Source organism: Panulirus ornatus, chromosome 6, assembly GCF_036320965.1.
Source record: "Panulirus ornatus isolate Po-2019 chromosome 6, ASM3632096v1, whole genome shotgun sequence".
In the NCBI taxonomy this organism is placed as follows: domain Eukaryota; kingdom Metazoa; phylum Arthropoda; class Malacostraca; order Decapoda; family Palinuridae; genus Panulirus; species Panulirus ornatus.
The window spans coordinates 41540271-41562619 of record NC_092229.1 but is presented as its reverse complement, the minus strand read 5'-3'; positions in this window follow the sequence as shown (position 1 = coordinate 41562619).

The following is a 22349-nucleotide window of genomic DNA, read 5'->3' as shown; positions in this document are numbered from 1 at the left end:
ATGGATAGAGTTGTGCGCAGGAGGATGGATGTGCTGGAAATGAGATGTTTGAAGACAATGTGTGGTGTGAGGTGGTTTGATCGAGTAAGTAACGTAAGGGTAAGAGAGATGTGTAGAAATAAAAAGAGCGTGGTTGAGAGAGCAGAAGAGGGTGTTTTGAAGTGGTTTGGGCACATGGAGAGAATGAGTGAGGAAAGATTGACCAAGAGGATATATGTGTCGGAGGTGGAGGGAACGAGGAGAAGTGGGAGACCAAATTGGAGGTGGAGAGATGGAGTGAAAAAGATTTTGTGTGATCGGGGCCTGAACATGCAGGAGGGTGAAAGGAGGGCAAGGAATAGAGTGAATTGGATTGATGTGGTATACCGGGTTGACGTGCTGTCAGTGGATTGAATCAAGGCATGTGAAGCGTCTGGGGTAAACCATGGAAAGCTGTGTAGGTATGTATATTTGCGTGTGTGGACGTATGTATATACATGTGTATGGGGGTTGGTTGGGCCATTTCTTTCGTCTGTTTCCTTGTGCTACCTCGCAAACGCGGGAGACAGCGACAAGGCAAAAAAAGAAAAAGAAAATATATATGTTTAAGTGTAGATGTAGATGTAGATGTAATGTGGTGGCCTTAGACAAAAATGTAGAGATAATGAAGTTGTTGGAAATTAAATGTTTAAGGACAAATGGTGTTAGGAGGGTTGATTGTCATCAAATAGAAATGACAAGGTAAGAGAGAGATGTGCTATAAGAGAATTGTGTATCAGAGAGGTGAAGAGGGTTTGCTGAATTGGTTTGGGCTTAAGAAGAGGATGATTGAGGAAAGGATGAATAAAAGAATACATGTCAGAACAAGAGGGGTCAAGAAAAGAGGGAAACCAAGGAGAAGGGAAGGATAGAGTGAAAGATGGTTTGAAGGTTCAGGGCCTGAACACAGAGGAGGGTGCAATGCATGCAAGGGATAGAATGAATTTGAATAATGTGATGTATGGGGGATGATTTTTGCAGGGAAAAAATGCAAATGAGTGGGAGATGTATAAAAAAAAGAGGCAGGAGGTCAAGAGAAAGGTGCAAGAGGTGAAAAAGAGGGCAAATGAGAGTTGGGGGGAGAGAGTATCATTAGATTTTAGGGAGAATAAAAAGATGTTATGGAAGGAGGTAAATAAAAGTGCGTAAGACAAGGGAGCAAATGGGAACTTCAGTGAAGGGGGCTAATGGGGAGGTGATAACAAGTAGTGGTGATGTGAGAAGGAGATGGAGTGAGTATTTTGAAGGTTTGTTGAATGTGTTTGATGATAGAGTGGCAGATATAGGGTGTTTTGGTCGAGGTGGTGTGCAAAGTGAGAGGGTCAGGGAAAATGATTTGGTAAACAGAGAAGAGGTAGTAAAAGCTTTACGGAAGATGAAAGCTGGCAAGGCAGCAGGTTTGGATGGTATTGCAGTGGAATTTATTAAAAAAAGAGGGTGACTGTATTGTTGACTGGTTGGTAAGGTAATTTAATGTATGTATGACTCATGGTGAGGTGCCTGAGGATTGGCAGAATGCTTGCATAGTGCTGTTGTACAGAGGCAAGGGGGATAAGAGTGAGTGCTCAAATTACAGAGGTATAAGTTTGTTGAGTATTCCTGGTAAATTATATGGGAGGGTATTGATTGAGAGGGTGAAGGCATGTACAGAGCATCAGATTTGGGAAGAGCAGTGTGGTTTTCAGAAGTGGTAGAGGATGTGTGGATCAGGTGTTTGCTTTGAAGAATGTATGTGAGAAATACTTAGAAAAGAAAATGGATTTGTATGTAGCATTTATGGATCTGGAGAAGGCTTATGATAGGGTTGATAGAGATGCTCTGTGGAAGGTATTAAGAATATATGGTGTGGGAGGCAAGTTGTTAGAAGCAGTGAAAAGTTTTTATCGAGGATGTAAGGCATGTGTACGTGTAGGAAGAGAGGAAAGTGATTGGTTCTCAGTGAATGTAGGTGTGCGTTAGGGGTATGTGATGTCTCCATGGTTGTTTAATTTGTTTATGGATGGGGTTTTAAGGGAGGTGAATGCAAGAGTTTTGGAAAGAGGGGCAAGTATGCAGTCTGTTGTGGATGAGAGAGCTTGGGAAGTGAGTCAGTTGTTGTTCTCTGATGATACAGCACTGGTGGTTGATTCGGGTGAGAAACTGGAAAAGCTGGTGACTGAGTTTGGCAAAATGTGTGAAAGAAGAAAGCTGAGAGTAAATGTGAATAAGAACAAGGTTATTAGCTTCAGTAGGGTTGAGGGAGAAGTCAGTTGCAAGGTAAGTTTGAATGGAGAAAAACTGGAGGAAGTGAAGTGTTTTAGATATCTGGGAGTGGATTTAGCAGTGGATGGAACCATGGAAGTGAGTTACAAGGTGGGGAGGTGGCAAAAGTTCTGGGAGCGTTGAAGAATTTGTGGAAGGCAAGAACGTTATCTCAGAGAGCAAAAATGGGTATGTTTGAAGGAATAGTGGTTCCATTGACAGCACGTCGACCGTGGTATACCACATCTTTCCAATTCACTCTATTCCTTGCATGCCTTTCACCCTCCTGTATGTTCAGGCCCAGATCGCTCAAAATCTTTTTCACTCCATCCTTCCACCTCCAATGTGGTCTCCCACTTGTCCTTCTTCCCTCCACCTCTGACACATGTATCCTCTTTGTCAATCTTTCGTTACTCATTCTCTCCATGTGACCAAACCATTTCAACACACCCTCTTCTGTTCTCTCTACCACACTCTTTTTAATACTGCACATATCTCTTACCCTTTCATTACTTACTTGATCAAACCACTTCACACCACATATTGTCCTCAAACATTTCATTCCCAACACATTCACCCTCCTCTGCACGTCCCTATATATAGCCCATGCCTCACAACCATATAGTATTGTTAGAACAACTATTCCTTCAAACATGGCCATCTTTGCTCTCTGAGATAATGTTCTCGCCTTCCACAGATTCTTCAACACTCCCAGAACCTTCGATCCCTCCCCTACCCTGTGACTCACTTCCTCTTCCATGGTTCCACCCGCTGCCAAGCCACCCCCTGATATCAAAAACATCACTTCCTGTAGTTTTTCTCCATTCAAACTTACCTCCCTGTTAACTTGTCCCTCAACCCTACTGAACCTGATAACCTTCCTCTTATTCACATTTACTCTCGACTTTCTTGTTTCACACACTTTACCAAACTCAGTCACCAACTTCTGCGGTTTCTTACCCAAATCAGCCACCAGCACTGTATCATCAACGAACAACGACTGACTCACTTGCCAAGCCTTCTTATCCACAACAGACTGCATACTTAACCCTCTCTCCAAAACTCTTGCATTCACCTCCCTAACAACTCCATCCATAAACAAATCAAACAACCATGGAGACATCACGCATTCCTTCTGCAAACTAATATTCACTGGGAATCAGTCACTTTCCTCTCTTCCTACTCGTACACATGCCTTACATTCTTAGTTTAAGACTTTTCACTGCTTCTAGCAACTTACCTCCCACACCATATACTCTTAAAACCTTCCACAAAGCATTTCTATCAACCCAGTTATATGTCTTCTCCAGATCTATAAATGCTACATACAGATCCATCTGTTTTTCTAAGTATTTCTCACAAACATTCTTCAAAGCAAACACCTGATCCACACATCGTCTACCACTTCTGAAACCACACTGCTCTTCCCCAATCTGGTGCTCTGTATGTGCCTTTACCCTCTCAGTCACTACCCTTCCATATAACTTCCCTGGAATACTCAACAAACTTATGCCTATGCAATTTGAACACTCACCTTTATCTCCTTTACCTTTGTACAGTGGCACTATGCATGCATTCTGGCAATCCTCAGGCACGTCACAATGATCCATACATAAAATGAATATTCTTACCAACAAGTCAACAATACAGTCACCCCTTTAGTAATAAATTCCACTGCAAAACCATCCAAACCTGCTGCCTTGCCATCTTTCATTTTCCGTAAAGCTTTCACTACTTCTCTGCTTGCCAAACCATTCTCCCTGACCCTCTCACTTCGCACACAACCCCAACCAAAACACCTTCTATTTGCCACTCTGTCATCAAACATATTCAACAAATCTTCAAAATACTCGCTCCATCTCCCTCTCACTTCATCATTACTATTTATCATGTCCCCAGTTCACTCTTTTGCTTGCACACCTTTCACCTTTGTGTATGTTTAGGCCCCGATCGCTTAAAATCTTTTTCATTCCATCCTTCCACTTCCAATTTTGTCTCCTACTTCTCCTCGTTCCCTTCATCTCTGACACATATATCCTCTTGTCAATCTTTCCTCACTCATTCTCTCAATGAGACCAAACCATTTCAATACATCCTATTCTGCTCTCTTAGCTAAACTCTTTTTATTACCTCACATTTCTCTTACCCTTTCATTACTTATTTGATCAAACCACCTCACACCACATATTGTCCTCAAACATCTCATTTTCAGCACATCCACCATACTCTGCACAACCCTATCTATAGCCCATGCCTCACAACCATAAAACATTGTTGGAACCACTATTCTTTCAAACATACCCTTTTTTGCTCTCCGAGATAATGTTCCCGCCTTCCACACATTCTTCAACGCTCCCAGAACCTTTGCCCCCTCCCCCACCCTGTGCCTTACTTAGGCTTCCATGGTTCCATCCGCTGCCATATCCACTCCCAGATATTTAAAACAATTCACTTCCTCCAGTTTTCTCCATTCAAACTTACCTCCCAGTTGACTTGTCCCTCAATCCTTCTGAATCTAATAACCTTGCTCTTATTAACATTTACTCTCAGCTTTCTTCTTTCACACACTTTACCAAACTCAGTCACCACTTTCTGCAGCTTTTCACCCTGAATCAGCCACCAGTGCTGTATCATCAGCAAACAACAACTGACTCACTTCCCAAGCCCTCTCATCCACAACAGACTGCATACTTGCCCCTCTCTCCAAAACTCTAACATTCACCTCCCTAACAACCCCATCCATAAACAAATCAACCAACCATGGAGACATCACACACCCTTGCTGCAAACCGACATTCACTGGAAATCAATCACTTTCCTCTCTTCCTATTCGTACACATGCCTTACATCCTTGATAAAAACTTTTCACTGCTTCTAGCAACTTACCTCATACACCATAAACTCTTAATGCCTTCCACAGAGCATCTCTGTCAACTTTATCGTATGCCTTCTCCAGATTCATAAATGCTACATACTTCTGTTTTTCTAAGTATTTTTCACATACATTCTTCAGAGGAAACACCTGATCCACACATCCTCTACCACTTCTGAAACCACACTGCTCTTCCCCAGTCTGATGCTCTGTACATGCCTTCATCCTCTCAATCAATACCCTCCCATATGATTTCCACGAATACTTAACAAACTTATATCTCTGTAACTTGAACGCTCAACTTTCTCCCCTTTGCCTTTGTACAATGGCACTGTGCATGCTTTCCGCCAAGCCACAGGCACTTCACCATGAACCATACATGCATTGAATATCCTCACCAACCAGTCAACAACACAGTCACCCCCTTTCTTAATAAATTCCACAGCAATACTATCCAAACCTGCCACCTTACCGGCTTTCATCTTCCTAAAAGCTTTCAATACCTCTTCTCTGCTTACCAAATCCTTCTCCCTAACCCTCTCACTTAACACACCACCTCGACCAAAACACCCTATATCTGCCACTCTTATCATCAAACACATTCAACAAACCTTCAAAATAATCACTCCATCTCCCTCTCACTTCACCACTACTTGTTATTTCCTACTCATTTGCTCCCTTCACCGATGTTCCCATTTGTTGTCTTGTCTTACGCAATTTATTTACCTCCTTCCAAAACATCTTTTTATTCTCACTAAAATTTAATGATACTCTCTCACCCCAACTCTCATTTGCCCTCTTTTTCACCTCTTGCACCTTTCTCTTGACCTCTTGCCTCTTTTTTTTATACATCTCCCAGTCATTTGCATGATTTTCCTGCAAAAATTATCCAAATGCCTTTCTCTTCTCTTTCACTAACAATCTTACTTTTTCATCCCACCACTCACTACCCTTTCTAATCTTCTCACCTCCCACCTTTCTCATGCCACAGGCATCATTTGCCAAGCCATCACTGCTTCCCTAAATACATCTCATTTCTCCCCCACTCCCATTACATCATTTTCTGTATCCTTTTTCCATTCTGCAGTCAATCTTTCCTGGTGCTTCCTCTCAGAAGTCTCCTTTCCAAGCTTACTTACTCTCACCACTCCTTGTATTTTCTTTCTAAAAGGGGAAACAGAAGAAGGAGTCATGCGGGCAGTGCTCATCCTCTTGAAGGCTCAGATTGGGCTGTCTAAATGTGTGTGGACGTAACCAAGATGAGAAAAAAGGAGAGATAGGTAGTATGTTTAAGGAAAGGAACCTGAATGTTTTGGCTCTGAGTGAAACGAAGCTCAAGGGTAAATGGGAATAGTTATTTGGGAATGTCTTGGGAGTAAAGTCAGGGGTTGGTGAGAGGACAAGAGCAAAGAAAGGAGTAGCACTACTCCTGAAGCAGGAGTGTTGGTAGTATGTGATAGAGTGTAAGAAAGTAAACTCTAGATTGATATGGGTAAAACTAAAAGTTGATGGAGAGAGATGGGTGATTATTGGTGCCTATGCACCTGTTCAATTGAAGAAAGATCATGAGAGGCAAATGTTTTGGGAGCAGGAGAGTGAGTGTGTTAGGAGCTTTGATGCACGAGACCAGGTTATAGTGATGGGTGATTTGAATGTAAAGGTGAGTAACGTGGCAGTTGAGGGTATAATTGGTGCACATGGGGTGTTCAGTGTTGTAAATGGAAATTATGAAGAGCTTGTAGATTTATGTGCTGAAAAAGGACAGGTGATTGGGAATGCCTGGTTTAAAAAGAGATATACATAAGTATACGTATGTATCTAGGAGAGATGGCCAGAGAGCGTTATTGGATTACGTGTTAATTGATAGGTGCATGAAAGAGAGACTTTTGGATGTTAATGTGCTGAGAGGTACAGCTGGAGGGATGCCTGATCATTATCTTGTATGGGCGAAACTGAAGATTTGTAGAGGTTTTCAGAAAAGAAGAGAGAATGTTGGGGTGAAAAGTGTGGTGAGAGTAAGTGAGCTTGGGAAAGAGATTTGTGTGAAGAAGTACCAGGAGAGACTGAGCACAGAAGGGAAAAAGGTGAGAACAAAGGACGTAAGGGGAGTAGGGGAGGAATGGACTGTATTTAGGGAAGCAGTGATAGCTTGCGCAAAAGATGCTTGTGGCATGAGAAGCATGGGAGGTGGGCAGATTAGAAAGGGTAGTGAGTGGTGGGATGAAGAAGTAAGAGTATTAGTGAAAGAGAAGAGAGAGGCATTTGGATGATTTTTGCAGGGAAATAATGCAAATGAGTGGGAGATGTACAAAAGAAAGAGGTAGGAGGTCAAGAGGTGAAAAAGAGGGCAAATGAGAGTTGAGGTGAGAGAGTATCATTAGATTTTAGGGAGAATAAAAAGATGTTTTGGAAGGAGGTAAATAAAGTGCGTAGGACAAGGTAACAAATGGGAACTTTGGTGAAGGGGGCTGATGGGGAGGTGATAACAAGTAGTGGTGATGTGAGAAGGAGATGGAGTGAGTATTTTGAAGGTTTGTTGAATGTGTTTGATGATAGAGTGGCAGATATAGGGTGTTTTGGTCGAGATGATGTGCAAAGTGAGAGGGTTATGGAAAATGATTTGATAAACAGAGAAGAGGTGGTAAAAGCTTTGCAGAAGATGAAAGCCAGCAAGGCAGCAAGTTTGGATGGTATTGCGGTGGAATTTATTAAAAAAGGGAGTGACTGTATTGTTGACTGGTTGGTATGGATATCTAATGTATGTATGACTCATGGTGAGGTGCCTGAGGATTGGCGGAATGCTTGCATAGTGCCATTATACCAAGGCAGAGGGGATAAAAGTGAGTGCTCAAATTACAGAGGTATAAGTTTGTTGAGTATTCCTCGTAAATTATATGGAAGGGTATTGATTGAGAGGGTGAAGGCATGTACAGAACATCAGATTGGGGAAGAGCAGTATGGTTTCAGAAGTGGTAGAGGATGTGTGGATCAGGTGTTTGCTTTGAAGAATATTTGTAAGAAATACTTAGAAAAGCAAATGGATTTGTATGTAGCATTTATGGATCTGGAGAAGGCATATGATAAGAGTTGATAGAGATGCTCTGTGGAAGGTATCAAGAATATATGGTGTGGGAGGCAAGTTGTTAGAAGCAGTGAAAAGTTTTTATCGAGGATGTAAGGCATGTGCATGTGTAGGAAGAGAGGAAAGTGATTGGTTCTCAGTGAATGTACGTTTGCAGCAGGGATGTGTGATGTCTCCCTGGTTGTTTGATTTGTTTATGGATGGGGTTGTTAGGGAGGTGAATGCAAGAGTCTTGGAAAGAGGGGCAAGTATGCAGTCTGTTGTGGATGAAAGAGCTTGGGGAGTGAGTCAGTTGTTGTTCACTGATGATACAGTGCTGGTGGCTGATTCATGTGAGAAACTGTAGAAGCTGTTAACTGTGTTTGGTAAAGTGTGTGAAAGAAGAAAGCTGAGAGTAAATATGAATAAGAGGAAGGTTATTAGGTACATTAGGGTTGAGGGACAAGTCAATTGGGAGGTAAGTTTGAATGGAGAAAAACTGGAGGAAGTGAAGTGTTTTAGATATCTGGGAGTGGATTTGGCAGGGGATTGAATCATGGAAGCAGAAGTGAATCATAGGGTGGGGGAGGGGGCGAAAGTTCTGGGAGCATTGAAGAATGCGTGGAAGTCGAGAACATTATCTCGGAAAGCAAAAATGGGTATGTTTGAAGGAACAATGTTATATGGTTGTGAGGCGTAGGCTATGGATAGAGTTGTGCGGAGGAGGGTGGATTTGCTGAAAATGAGATGTTTGAGGACAATATGTGGTGTGAGATGGTTTGATCGAGTAAGTAATAATAGGGTAAGAGAGATGTCTGGTAATAAAAAGAGTGTGGTTGAGAGAGCAGAAGAGGGTGTTTTGTAATGGTTTGGTCACATGGAGAGAATGAGTGCAGAAAGATTGACCAAGTGGATATATATGTTAGAGGTGGAGGGAACAAGGAGAAGCGGGAGACCTAATTGGAGGTGGAAAGATGGAGTGAAAAAGATTTTGAGTGATCGGGGCCTGAACATGCATGAGGGTGAAAGGTGTGCAAGGAATAGAATGAATTGGAACGATGTGGTATACTGGGATCGACGTGCTGTCAATGGATTGAACCAGGGCATGTGAAGTGTTTGGGGTAAACCATGGAAAGTTCTGTGGGGCCTGGATGTGGAAAGGGAGCTGTGGTTTTGGTGCATTATACATATATATATTTTTTTTTTCTTTCATACTATTCGCCATTTCCCGCATTAGCGAGGTAGCGTTAAGAACAGAGGACTGGGCCTTAGAGGGAATATCCTCACCTGGCCCCCTTCTCTGTTCCTTCTTTTGGAAAATTAAAAAAAAAAAAAAACGAGAGGGGAGGATTTCCAGCCACCCGCTCCCTCCCCTTTTAGTCGCCTTCTACGACACGCAGGGAATACGTGGGAAGTATTCTTTCTCCCCTATCCCCAGATATATATATATATATATATATATATATATATATATATATATATATATATATATATATATATATATATTTTTTTTTTTTTTTTATACTTTGTCGCTGTCTCCCGCGTTTGCGAGGTAGCGCAAGGAAACAGACGAAAGAAATGGCCCAACCCCCCCCATACGCATGTACATACACACGTCCACACACGCAAATATACATACCTACACAGCTTTCCATGGTTTACCCCAGACGCTTCACATGCCCTGATTCAATCCACTGACAGCACGTCAACCCCTGTATACCACATCGCTCCAATTCACTCTATTCCTTGCCCTCCTTTCACCCTCCTGCATGTTCAGGCCCCGATCACACAAAATCCTTTTCACTCCATCTTTCCACCTCCAATTTGGTCTCCCTCTTCTCCTCGTTCCCTCCACCTCCGACACATATATCCTCTTGGTCAATCTTTCCTCACTCATTCTCTCCATGTGCCCAAACCATTTCAAAACACCCTCTTCTGCTCTCTCAACCACGCTCTTTTTATTTCCACACATCTCTCTTACCCTTACGTTACTTACTCGATCAAACCACCCCACACCACACATTGTCCTCAAACATCTCATTTCCAGCACATCCATCCTCCTGCGCACAACTCTATCCATAGCCCACGCCTCGCAACCATACAACATTGTTGGAACTACTATTCCTTCAAACATACCCATTTTTGCTTTCCGGGATAATGTTCTCGACTTCCACACATTTTTCAAGGCTCCCAAAATTTTCGCCCCCTCCCCCACCCTATGATCCACTTCCGCTTCCATGGTTCCATCCGCTGACAGATCCACTCCCAGATATCTAAAACACTTCACTTCCTCCAGCCTCTCACCATTCAAACTCACCTCCCAATTGACTTGACCCTCAACCCTACTGTACCTAATAACCTTGCTCTTATTGACATTTACTCTTAACTTTCTTCTTCCACACACTTTTCCAAACTCCATCACCAGCTTCTGCAGTTTCTCACATGAATCCGCCACCAGCGCTGTATCATCAGCGAACAACAACTGACTCACTTCCCAAGCTCTCTCATCCCCAACAGACTTCATACTTGCCCCTCTTTCCAAAACTCTTGCATTTACCTCCCTAACAACCCCATCCATAAACAAATTAAACAACCATGGAGACATCACACACCCCTGCCGCAAACCTACATTCACTGAGAACCAATCACTTTCCTCTCTTCCTACACGTACACATGCCTTACATCCTCGATAAAAACTTTTCACTGCTTCTAACAACTTGCCTCCCACACCATATATTCTTAATACCTTCCACAGAGCATCTCTATCAACTCTATCATATGCCTTCTCCAGATCCATAAATGCTACATACAAATCCATTTGCTTTTCTAAGTATTTCTCACATACATTCTTCAAAGCAAACACCTGATCCACACATCCTCTACCACTTCTGAAACCACACTGCTCTTCCCCAATCTGATGCTCTGTACATGCCTTCACCCTCTCAATCAATACCCTCCCATATAATTTACCAGGAATACTCAACAAACTTATACCTCTGTAATTTGAGCACTCACTCTTATCCCCTTTGCCTTTGTACAATGGCACTATGCAAGCATTCCGCCAATCCTCAGGCACCTCACCATGAGTCATACATACATTAAATAACCTTACCAACCAGTCAACAATACAGTCACCCCCTTTTTTAATAAATTCCACTGCAATACCATCCAAACCTGCTGCCTTGCCGGCTTTCATCTTCCGCAAAGCTTTTACTACCTCTTCTCTGTTTAATACTGTTTAATACTTTGTCGCTGTCTCTCGCGTTAGCACAAGGAAACAGATGAAGGAATGGCCCAACTAACCCACATGCACTTAATATACATATATGTCCACACACACACACATATACACATACCTATGCATTTCAACATACACATATATATACATACACAGACATATATATATATACATATATACGTGATTCATACTTGCTGCCTTGATTCATTCCTGTCGCCACCCCGCCAAACATGAAATGACATCCCCCCATCCAGGGTAGCACTAGGAAATGACAACAAAGGCCACATTCATTCACATTCAGTCTCTAGCTCTCATGTATAATGCACCAAAACCACAGCTTCCTTTCCGCATCCAGGCCCCCACAAAACTTTCCATGGTTTGCCCAGATGCTTCACATACCCTGGTTGAATCCAGTGACAGCACGGTGACCCTGGCATACCACATTATCCCAGTTAACTCTATTCCTTGCACGCCTTTCACCCTCCTGCATGTTCAGGCTCTGATCGCTCAAAATCTTTTTCGCTCCATCCTTTCACTTCCAATTTGGTCTCCCACTTCTTGTTCCCTCCACCTGTGACACATGTATCCTCTTTGTCAGTGTTTCCTCACTCATTATCTCCATCTGACCAAACCATTTCAATGCACCCTCTTCTGCTCTCTCAACAGCACTCTTTTTATTACCACACATTTCTTATACCCTTTCATTACTTAATCAAACCACCTTACACCACATAATGTCCTCAAACATCTCATTTCCAACTCATCCACCCTCCTTCGCACAACCCTATAACATATAACATTGTTGGAACCACTGTTCCCTCAAACATACCCATTTCTGCTTTTTGAGATAATGTTCTCGCCTACCACACATTTTTCAGTGCTCCCAGAACTTTTGCCCCCCTCCCCCACCCTGTGACTCACTTCTGCTTCCATGGTTCCTTCCGCTGCCAAATCCACTACCAGATATCTGAAACACTTCCTTCAGTTTTTCTCCATTCAGACTTACCTCCTAATTGATGTGTCCCTCAACCCTACTGTACCTAATAACCTTGCTCTTATTCACATTTACTCTGAGCTTTCTTCTTTCGCACACTTCAACAAACTCAGTCAACAACTTCTGCAGTTTCTCACCCGAATCAGCCACCAGCGCTGTATCATCAGCGAACAACTGCTGACTCACTTCCCAAGCCTTCTCATCCACAACAGACTGCATACTTACCCCTCTCTCCAAAACTCTTGCATTCACCTCCCTAACAACCCTATCTATAAAAAAATTAACCAATAATGGTGACCACACACCCCTGCCGCAAACTGACATTCACTGAGAACCAATCACTTTCCTCTCTTCCTACTCGTACACATGCCTTACATCCTTGATAAAAAAATTTTCACTGCTTCTAGCAACTTGCCTCCCAAACCATATATTCTTGATAGCTTCCACAGAGCATCTGTATCAACTCTTATCATATGCCTTCTCCAGATCCATAAATGCTACATACAAATCCATTTGTTTTTCTAAGTGTTTCTCACATACATTCTTCAAAGCAAACACCTGATCCACACGTCCTCTGTCACTTCTGAAACCACACTGCTCTTCCCCAATCTGATGCTCTGTACATGCCTTCACCCTCTCAATCAATACACTCCCATAAAAGTTTCCAGGAATACTCATCAAACTTATAACTCCGTAATTTGAACACTCACCTTTATCCCTTTGCCTTTGTACAATGGCACTATGCATGCATTCTGCCAATCCTCAGGCACTTCACCATGAGCCATACATACATTAAATATCCTTAGCAACCAATTAACAACACAGTCACCCCTTTTTTTTATAAATTCCATTGCAATACCATCCAAACCTGCCCCTTCGCTGGCTTTCATCTTCCGCAAAGTTTTCACTACTTCTTCTCTGTTTACCGAATCATTCTCCCTAATCCTCTCACTTCGCACACCACCTCGACCAAGACACCCTATATCTGCCACTCTGTCATCTAGCACATTCAAAGCTTTCAAAATACTCACTGTATCTCCTTCTTACATCACCACTACTTGTTATTACCTCCCCATTTGTCCTCTTCGTTGATGTTCCCATTTGTTCTTTTGTCTTATGCACTTTATTTACCTCTTTCCAAAACATCTTTTTATTCTCCCTAAAATCTAATGATACTCTCTCACCCCAACTCTCATTTCCCCTCTTTTTCATCTCTTGCACCTTTCTCTTGACCTCCTGCCTGTTTCTTTTATATACATCACAGTCATTTGCACTATTTCCCTGTAAATATCATCTAAATGCCTCTCTCTTCTCTTTCAATAATAATCTTACTTCTTCCCACCACTCACTACCCTGTCTAATCTACCCACCTCTCACGCTTCTCATGCCACAAGCATCTTTTGTGCAAGCCATCACTGCTTCCCTAAATACATCCCATTCCTCCCCCATTCCACTTACGTCCTTTGCTCTCACCTTTTCCATTCTGTACTCAGTCTCTCCTGGTACTTCCTCACACAAGTCTCCTTCCCAAGCTCACTTACCCTCACCACTCTCTTCACTCCAACATTCTCTCTTCTTTTCTAAAAACCCCTACAAATCTTCACCTTTGCCTCTATAAGATAATGATCTGACATCCATCCATTTGCACCTTTCAGCACGTTAACATCCAAAAGTCTCTCTTTTATGCACCTATCAATTAACACGTAATCCAATAACGTCCTCTGGCCATCTCTCGTACTTACATACGTATGCTTATGTATATCTCTCTTTTCAAACCAGGTATTCCCAATCACCAGTTCTTTTTCTGCACATAAATCTACAAGCTCTTCACCATTTCCATTTACAACATTGAACACCCCATGTCCGCCAATTATTCCCTCAACTGCCACATTACTCACCTTTGCGTTCAAATCACCCATCACTATAACCCGGTCTCGTGCATCAAAACTGCTAACATACTCACCCAGCTGCTCCCAAAACACTTGCCTTTCATGATCTTTCTTCTGTATCATATACTCTCACAACTCCTGTTTCAGGAGTAGTGCTACTCCCTCCCTTGCTCTTGTCCTCTCACCAACCCCTGACTTTACTCCCAAAACATTCCCAAACCACTCATCCTCTTAACCCTTGAGTTTCGTTTCACTCAGTGCCAAAACATCCAGGTTTTCTCATCTTGGTTACATCTGCACACATTTAGACAGCCCAATCTGAGCCTTCGTGGAGGATGAGCACTCCCCGCATGGCTCCTTCTTTTGTTTCCCCTTATAGAAAGTTAAAATACAAGGAGGGGAGGGTTTCTAGCCCCCCACTGCCATCCATGGTTGTTTGATTTGTTTATGGATGGGGTTGTTAGGGAGGTGAATGGAAGAATTTTGATGAGAGGGGCAAGTATGAAGTCTCTTGTGGATGAAAGGTCTTGGGAAGTGTCAGTTGTTGTTCGCTGATGATACAGCACTTGTGGCTGATTCGGGTGAGAATTTGTAAAAGTTGGTGACTGAGTTTGGTGTGTGAAAGAAGAAAGTCTGTGAAAGAAGAAAGCTAAGAGTAAATGTGAATAAGAGCAAGGTTATTAGGTTCAGTAGGGTTGAGGGACAAGTTAATTGGGAGGTAAGTTTGAATGGAGAAAAATTGGATGAAGTGAAGTGTTTTAGATATGTGGGAGTGGATTTGGCAGCAGATTGATCCATGGAAGCAGAAGTGAATCACAGGGTGGGGGAGGAGGTGAAGGTTCTGGGAGTGTTGAAGAATGTGTGGAAGGCAAGAACTTTATCTCGGAAAGCAAAAATGGGTATGTTTGAAGGAATAGTGGTTCCAACAATGTTATATGGTTGTGAGGCATGGACGGTAGATAGCGTTGTGCGGAGGTGGGTGGATGTGTTGGAAATGAGATGTTTGAGGACAATATGTGGTGTGAGGTGGTTTGATTGAGTAAGTAATGAAAGGGTAATAGAGATGTGTGGTAATAAAAAGAGTGTGGTTGAGAGAGCAGAAGAGGGTGTATTGAAATGGTTTGGTCACATGGAGAGAATGAGTGAGGAAAGATTGACCAAGAGGCTATATGTGTCAGAGGTGGAGGGAACTAAGCAGAAGTGGGAGACCAAATTGGAGGTGGAAGGATGGAGTGAAAAAAGATTTTGAGTGATCAGGGCCTGAACATGCAGGAGGGTGAAAGGCGGGCAAGGAATAGAGTGAATTGGATCGATGTGGTATACAGGGGTCGACGTGCTGTCAATGGATTGAATCAGGGCATGTGAAGCGTCTGGGGTAAACCATGGAAAGTTGTGTGGGGCCTGGATGTGGAAAGGGAGCTGTGGTTTTGGGCATTATTGCATGACAGCTAGAGACTGAATGTGAACTAATGTGGCCTTTGTTGTCTTTTCCTAGCGCTACCTCGCACACATGAGGGGGGAGGGGGATGTTATTCCCTGTGTGGCGAGGTGGCGATGGGAATGAATAAAGGCAGACAGTGTGGATTGTGTGCATGTGTATATATGTATGTGTCTGTGTGTGTATATATATGTGTACATTGAGATGTATGGGTATGCATATTTGCGTGTGGATGTGTATGTATATACATGTGTATGGGGGTGGGTTGGGCCATTTCTTTCGTGTTTCCTTGCGCTACCTCGCAAACGCGGGTACATGTGTATGGGGGTGGGTTGTATGTATATACATGTGTATGGGGGTGGGTTGGGCCATTTCTTTCGTGTTTCCTTGCGCTACCTCGCAAACGCGGGTGACAGCGACAAAGCAAAATAAATAAATGAATATAGTATATTTATTTTAACTTTCTAAAAGGTGAAACAGAAGAAGGAGTCACGCGAGGAGTGTTCATCCTCCTCAAAGGCTCAGATTGGGGTGTCTAAATGTGTGTGGATGTAACCAAGATAAGAAAAAAGGAGAGATAGGTAGTATGTTTGAGGAAAGGAACCTGGATGTTTTGGCTCTGAGTGAAACGAAGCTCAAGGGTAAAGGGGAAGAATGGTTTGGGAATGTCTTGTGAGTAAAGTCAGGGGTTAGTGAGAGGACAAGAGCAAGGGAAGGAGTAGCACTACTCCTAAATCAGGAGTTGTGGGAGTATGTGATAGAGTGTAAGAAAGTAAATTCTAGATTGATATGGGTAAAACTGAAAGTTGATGGAGAGAGATGGGTGATTATTGGTGCATATGCACCTGGGCATGAGAAGAAAGATCATGAGAGGCAAGTGTTTTAGGAGCAGCTGAATGAGTGTGTTAGTGGTTTTGATGCACAAGACCGGGTTATAGTGATGGGTGATTTGAATGCAAAGGTGAGTAATGTGGCAGTTGAGGGAATAACTGGTATACATGGAGTTTTCAGTGTTGTAAATGGAAATGGTGAAGAGCTTGTAGATTTATGTGCTGAAAAAGGACTGGTGATTGGGAATACCTGGTTTAAAAAGCGAGATATACGTAAGTATACGTATGTAAGTAGGAGAGATGGCCAGAGAGCATTATTGGATTACGTGTTAATTGATAGACGCACGAAAGAGGGACTTTTGGATGTTAATGTGCTGAGAGGTGCAACTGGAGGGATGTCTGATCATTATCTTGTGGAGGCTAAGGTGAAGATTTGTGGGGGTTTTCATAAAAGAAGAGAGAATGTTGGGGTGAAGAGAGTGGTGAGAGTAAGTGAGCTTGGGAAGGAGACTTGTGTGAAGAAGCACCAGGAGAGACTGAGTTCAGAATGGAAAAAGGTGAGAACAAAGGAGGTAAGGGGAGTGGGGGAGGAATGGGATGTATTTAGGGAATCAATGATGGCTTGCACAAAAGATGCTTGTGGCATGAGAAGTGTGGGAGGTGGGTTGATTAGAAAGGGTAGTGAGTGGTGGGATGAAGTAAGATTATTAGTGAAAGAGAAGAGAGAGGCATTTGGATGATTTTTGCAGGGAAAAAATGGAAATAAGTGGGAGAGGTATAAAAGAAAGAGGCAGGAGGTCAAGAGAAAGGTGCAAGAGGTGAAAAAGAGGGCAAATGAGAGTTGGGGTGAGAGAGTATCATAAAATTTCAGGGAGAATAAAAAGATGTTTTGGAAGGAGGTAAATAAAGTGCGTAAGACAAGGGAGCAAATGGGAACTTCAGTGAAGGGGGCTAATGGGGAGGTGATAACAAGTAGTGGTAATGTGAGAAGGAGATGGAGTATTTTGAAGGTTTGTTGAATGTGTTTGATGATAGAGTGGCAGATACAGGGTGTTTTGGTCGAGGTGGTGTGCAAAGTGAGAGGGTTAGGGAAAATGATTTGGTAAATAGAGAAGAGGTAGTAAAAGCTTTACGGAAGATGAAAGCCAGGAAGGCAGTAGGTTTGTCTGGTATTGCAGTGGAGTTTATTAAAAAAGGGGGTGACTGCATTGTTGACTGGTTGGTAAGGTTATTTAATGTATGTGTGATTCATGGTGAGTGCTCAAATTACAGAGGTATAAGTTTGTTGAGTATTCCTGGTAAATTATATTGGAGGGTATTGATTGAGAGGGTGAAGGTATGTACAGAGCATCAGATTGGGGAAGAGCAGTGTGGTTTCAGAAGTGGTAGAGGATGTGTGGATCAGGTGTTTGCTTTGAAGAATGTATGTGAGAAATACTTAGAAAAACAAATGGATTTGTATGTAGCATTTGTGGATCTGGAGAAGGCATATGATAGAGTTGATAGAGATGCTCTGTGGAAGGTTTTAAGAATATATGGTGTGGGAGGCACGTTGTTAGAAGCAGTGAAAAGTTTTTATCGAGGATGTAAGGCATGTGTCCGTGTAGGAAGAGAGGAAAGTGATTGGTTCTCAGTGAATGTAGGTTTGCGGCAGGGGTGTGTGATGTCTGCATGGTTGTTTAATTTGTTTATGGATGGGGTTGTTAGGGAGGTGAATGCAAGAGTTTTGGAAAGAGGGGCAAGTATGCAGTCTGTTGTGGATGAGAGAGCTTGGGAAGTGAGTCAGTTGTTGTTTGCTGATGATACAGCGCTGGTGGCTGATTCATGTAAGAAAGTGCAGAAGCTGGTGACTGAGTTTGTTAAGTGTGTGAAAGAAGAAAGTTAAGAGTAAATGTGAATAAGAGCAAGGTTATTAGGTACAGTAGGGTTGAGGGTCAAGTCAATTGGGAGGTAAGTTTGAATGGAGAAAAACTGGAGGAAGTAAAGTGTTTTAGATATCTGGGAGTGGATCTGGCAGCGGATGGAACCATGGAAGAGGAAGTGAATCATAGGGTGGGTGAGGGGGCGAAATTTCTGGGAGCCTTGAAGAATGTTTGGAAGTCGAGAACATTATCTCGGAAAGCAAAAATGGGTATGTTTGAAGGAATAGTGGTTCCAACAATGTTGTATGGTTGCGAGGCGTGGGCTATGGATAGAGTTGTGCACAGGAGGGTGGATGTGCTGGAAATGAGATGTTTGAGGACAATATGTGGTGTGAGGTGGTTTGATCGAATAAGTAATGTAAGGCTAAGAGAGATGTGTGGAAATAAAAAGAGTGTGGTTACGAGAGCAGAAGAGGGTGTTTTGAAATGGTTTGGTTACATTGAGAGAATGAGTGAGGAAAGATTGACCAAGAGGATATATGTGTCAGAGGTGGAGGGAACGAGGAGAAGTGGGAGACCAAATTGGAGGTGGAAAGATGGAGTGAAAAAGATTTTGAGTGATCGGGGCCTGAACATGCAGGAGGGTGAAAGGCGTGCAAGGAATAGAGTGAATTGGAATGATGTGGTATACCGGGGTCGACGTGCTGTCAGTGGATTGAACCAGGGCATGTGAAGCGTCTCGGGTAAACCATGGAAAGTTTTGTGTTGCCTGGATGTGGAAAGGGAGCTGTGGTTTTGGTGCATTATTACATGACAGCTAGAGACTGAGTGTGAACAAATGGGGCCTTTGGTGTCTTTCCCTAGTGCTTCCTCACATACATGAGGGGGGAGGGGGATGTCATTCCATGTGTGGCGAGGTGGCGATGGGAACAAATAAAGGCAGACAGTATGAATTATGTACATGTGTATATGTGTATATGTCTGTGTGTGTACATTGAGATGTATAGGTATGTATATGTGCGTGTGTTGAGATGTATGTGTATACATGTGTATGTGGGCGGGTTGGGCCATTCTTTCGTCTGTTTCCTTGCGCTACCTTGCTAACGCGGGAGACAGCGACAAAGCAAAATAAATATAATGAATAATTTATATATTATGTAGGTTTGAATGTAGGCTTGTGGCAGGGGGTGTGATGTCTCCATGGTGATTTAATTTGCTTATGGATGGGGTTGTTAAGGAGGTGAATGCAAGAGTTTTGGAAAGAGGGGTAAGTATGCAGTCTGTTGTGGATGAGAGAGCTTGGGAAGTGAGTCAGTTGTTGTTCGGTGATGATACAGCGCTAGTGGCTGATTCATGTGAGAAACTGCAGGAACTGGTAACTGATTTTGGTAAAGTGTGTGAAAGAAGAAAGCTGAGAGTAAATGTGAATAAGAGCAAGGTTATTAGGTACAGTAGGGTTGAGGGACAAGTCAATTGGGAGGTAAGTTTGAATGGAGAAAAACTGGAGGAAGTGAAGTGTTTTACATATCTTGGAGTGGATTTGGCAGCGCATGGAACCATGGAAGCAGAAGTGAATCATAGGGTGGGGGAGGGGGTGAAAATTCTGGGAGCGTTGAAGAATGTGTGTAAGTCTCGGAAAGCAAAAATGGTTGTGTTTAAAGGAGTAGTGGTTCCAACAATGTTATATTGTTACGAGACGTGGGCTATGGATAGAGTTGTGCGGAGGAGGGTGGATGTGCTGGAAATGAGATGTTTGAGGAGAATATGTGGTGTGAGGTGGTTTGATCGAATAAGTTATAATAGGGTAAGAGAGATGTGTGGCAATAAAAAGAGTGTGGTTGTGAGAGCAGAAGAGGGTGTTTTGAAATGGTTTGGTCACATGGAGAGAATGAGTGAGGAAAGATTGACCAAGAGGATATATGTGTCAGAGGGAACTAGGAGAAGTGGAAGACCAATTTGGAGGTGGAAGGATGGAGTGAAAAAGATTTTGATTGATCGGGGCCTGAACATACAGAAGTGTGCAAGGCGTGCAAGGATTAGAGTGAATTGGAATGATGTGGTATACCGGGGTCGACGTGCTGTCAATGGATTGAACCAGGGCATGTGAAGTCTGTGGGGTAAACCATGGAAAGTTGTGTGGGGCCTGTATGTGAAAAGGGAGCTGTGGTTTCGGTGCTTTATTACATGACAGCTAGAGACTGAGTTTGAATGAATGGGGCCTTTGTTGTCTTTTCTAAGCGCTACTTCATGCACATGAGGGGGGAGAGAGTTGTTATTTCATGTGTGGCAGGGTGGCGATGGGAATGAATAAAGGCAGACAGTATGAATTATGTACATGTGTATATATGTATATGTCTGTGTTTGTATATACATGTATACGTTGAGATGTATAGGTATATATATTTGCATGTGTGGACGTGTATGTATATACATGTGTATATGGGTGGGTTAGGCCATTCTTTCGTCTGTTTCCTTGTGCTACCTCGCTAACGCGGGAAACAGCGACAAAGCAAAATAATATATATATATATATTTTTTTTTTTTTTTTTTTCATACTATTCGCCATTTCCCACGTTTGCGAGGTAGCGTTAAGAACAGAGGACTGGGCCTTAGAGGGAAAATCCTCACCTGGCCCCCTTCTCTGTTCCTTCTTTTGGAAAATATATATACATATACATACACATATATATACATATATATATATATATACATATACATATATATATATATATATATATATATATATACATATATATATCTTTCAAACTATTCGCCATTTCCCGCGTTAGCGAGGTAGCGTTAAGAACAGAGAACTGGGCCTTTGAGGGAATATCCTCACCTGGCCCCCTTCTCTGTTCCTTCTTTTGGAAAAATTAAAAAAAAAAAAAAAATAATGAGAGGGGAGGATTTCCAGCCCCCCGCTCCCTCCCCTTTTAGTCGCCTTCTACGACACGCAGGGAATACGTGGAAAGTATTCTTTCTCCCCTATCCCCAGGGATAAGAATATATATATATATATATATATATATATATATATATATATATATATATATATATATATATATATATTATTTTGCTTTGTCGCTGTTTCCCGCGTTAGCGAGGTAGCACAAGGAAACAGACGAAAGAATGGCCTAACCCACCCATATACACATGTATATACATACACGTCCACATATATATATTTATTTATTTATTTTATTTTGCTTTGTCGCTGTCTCCCGCGTTTGCGAGGTAGCGCAAGGAAACAGACGAAAGAAATGGCCCAACCCACTCCCATACACATGTATATACATACACGTCCACACACGCAAATATACATACCTATACATCTCAATGTACACATATACAAACACACACAGACACATACATATATACCCATGCACACAGTTCACACTGTCTGCCTTTATTCATTCCCATCGCCACCTCGCCACACATGGAATACCATCCCCCTCCCCCCTCATGTGTGCGAGGTAGCGCTAGGAAAAGACAACAAAGGCCCCATTCGTTCACACTCAGTCTCTAGCTGTCGTGCAATAATACCCGAAACCACAGCTCCCATTCCACATCCAGGCCCCACAGAACTTTCCATGGTTTACCCCAGACGCTTCACATGCCCTGATTCAATCCACTGACAGTACGTCAACCCTGGTATACCACATTGATCCAATTCACTCTATTCCTTGCCCGCCTTTCACCCTCCTGCATGTTCAGGCCCCTATCACTCAAAGTCTTTTTCGCTCCATCTTTCCACCTCCAATTTGGTCTCCCACTTCTCGTTCCCTCCACCTCCGACACACATATCCTTTTGGTCAATCTTTCCTCACTCATTCTCTCCATGTGCCCAAACCATTTCAAAACACCCTCTTCTGTTCTCTCAACCACGCTCTTTTTATTTCCACACAT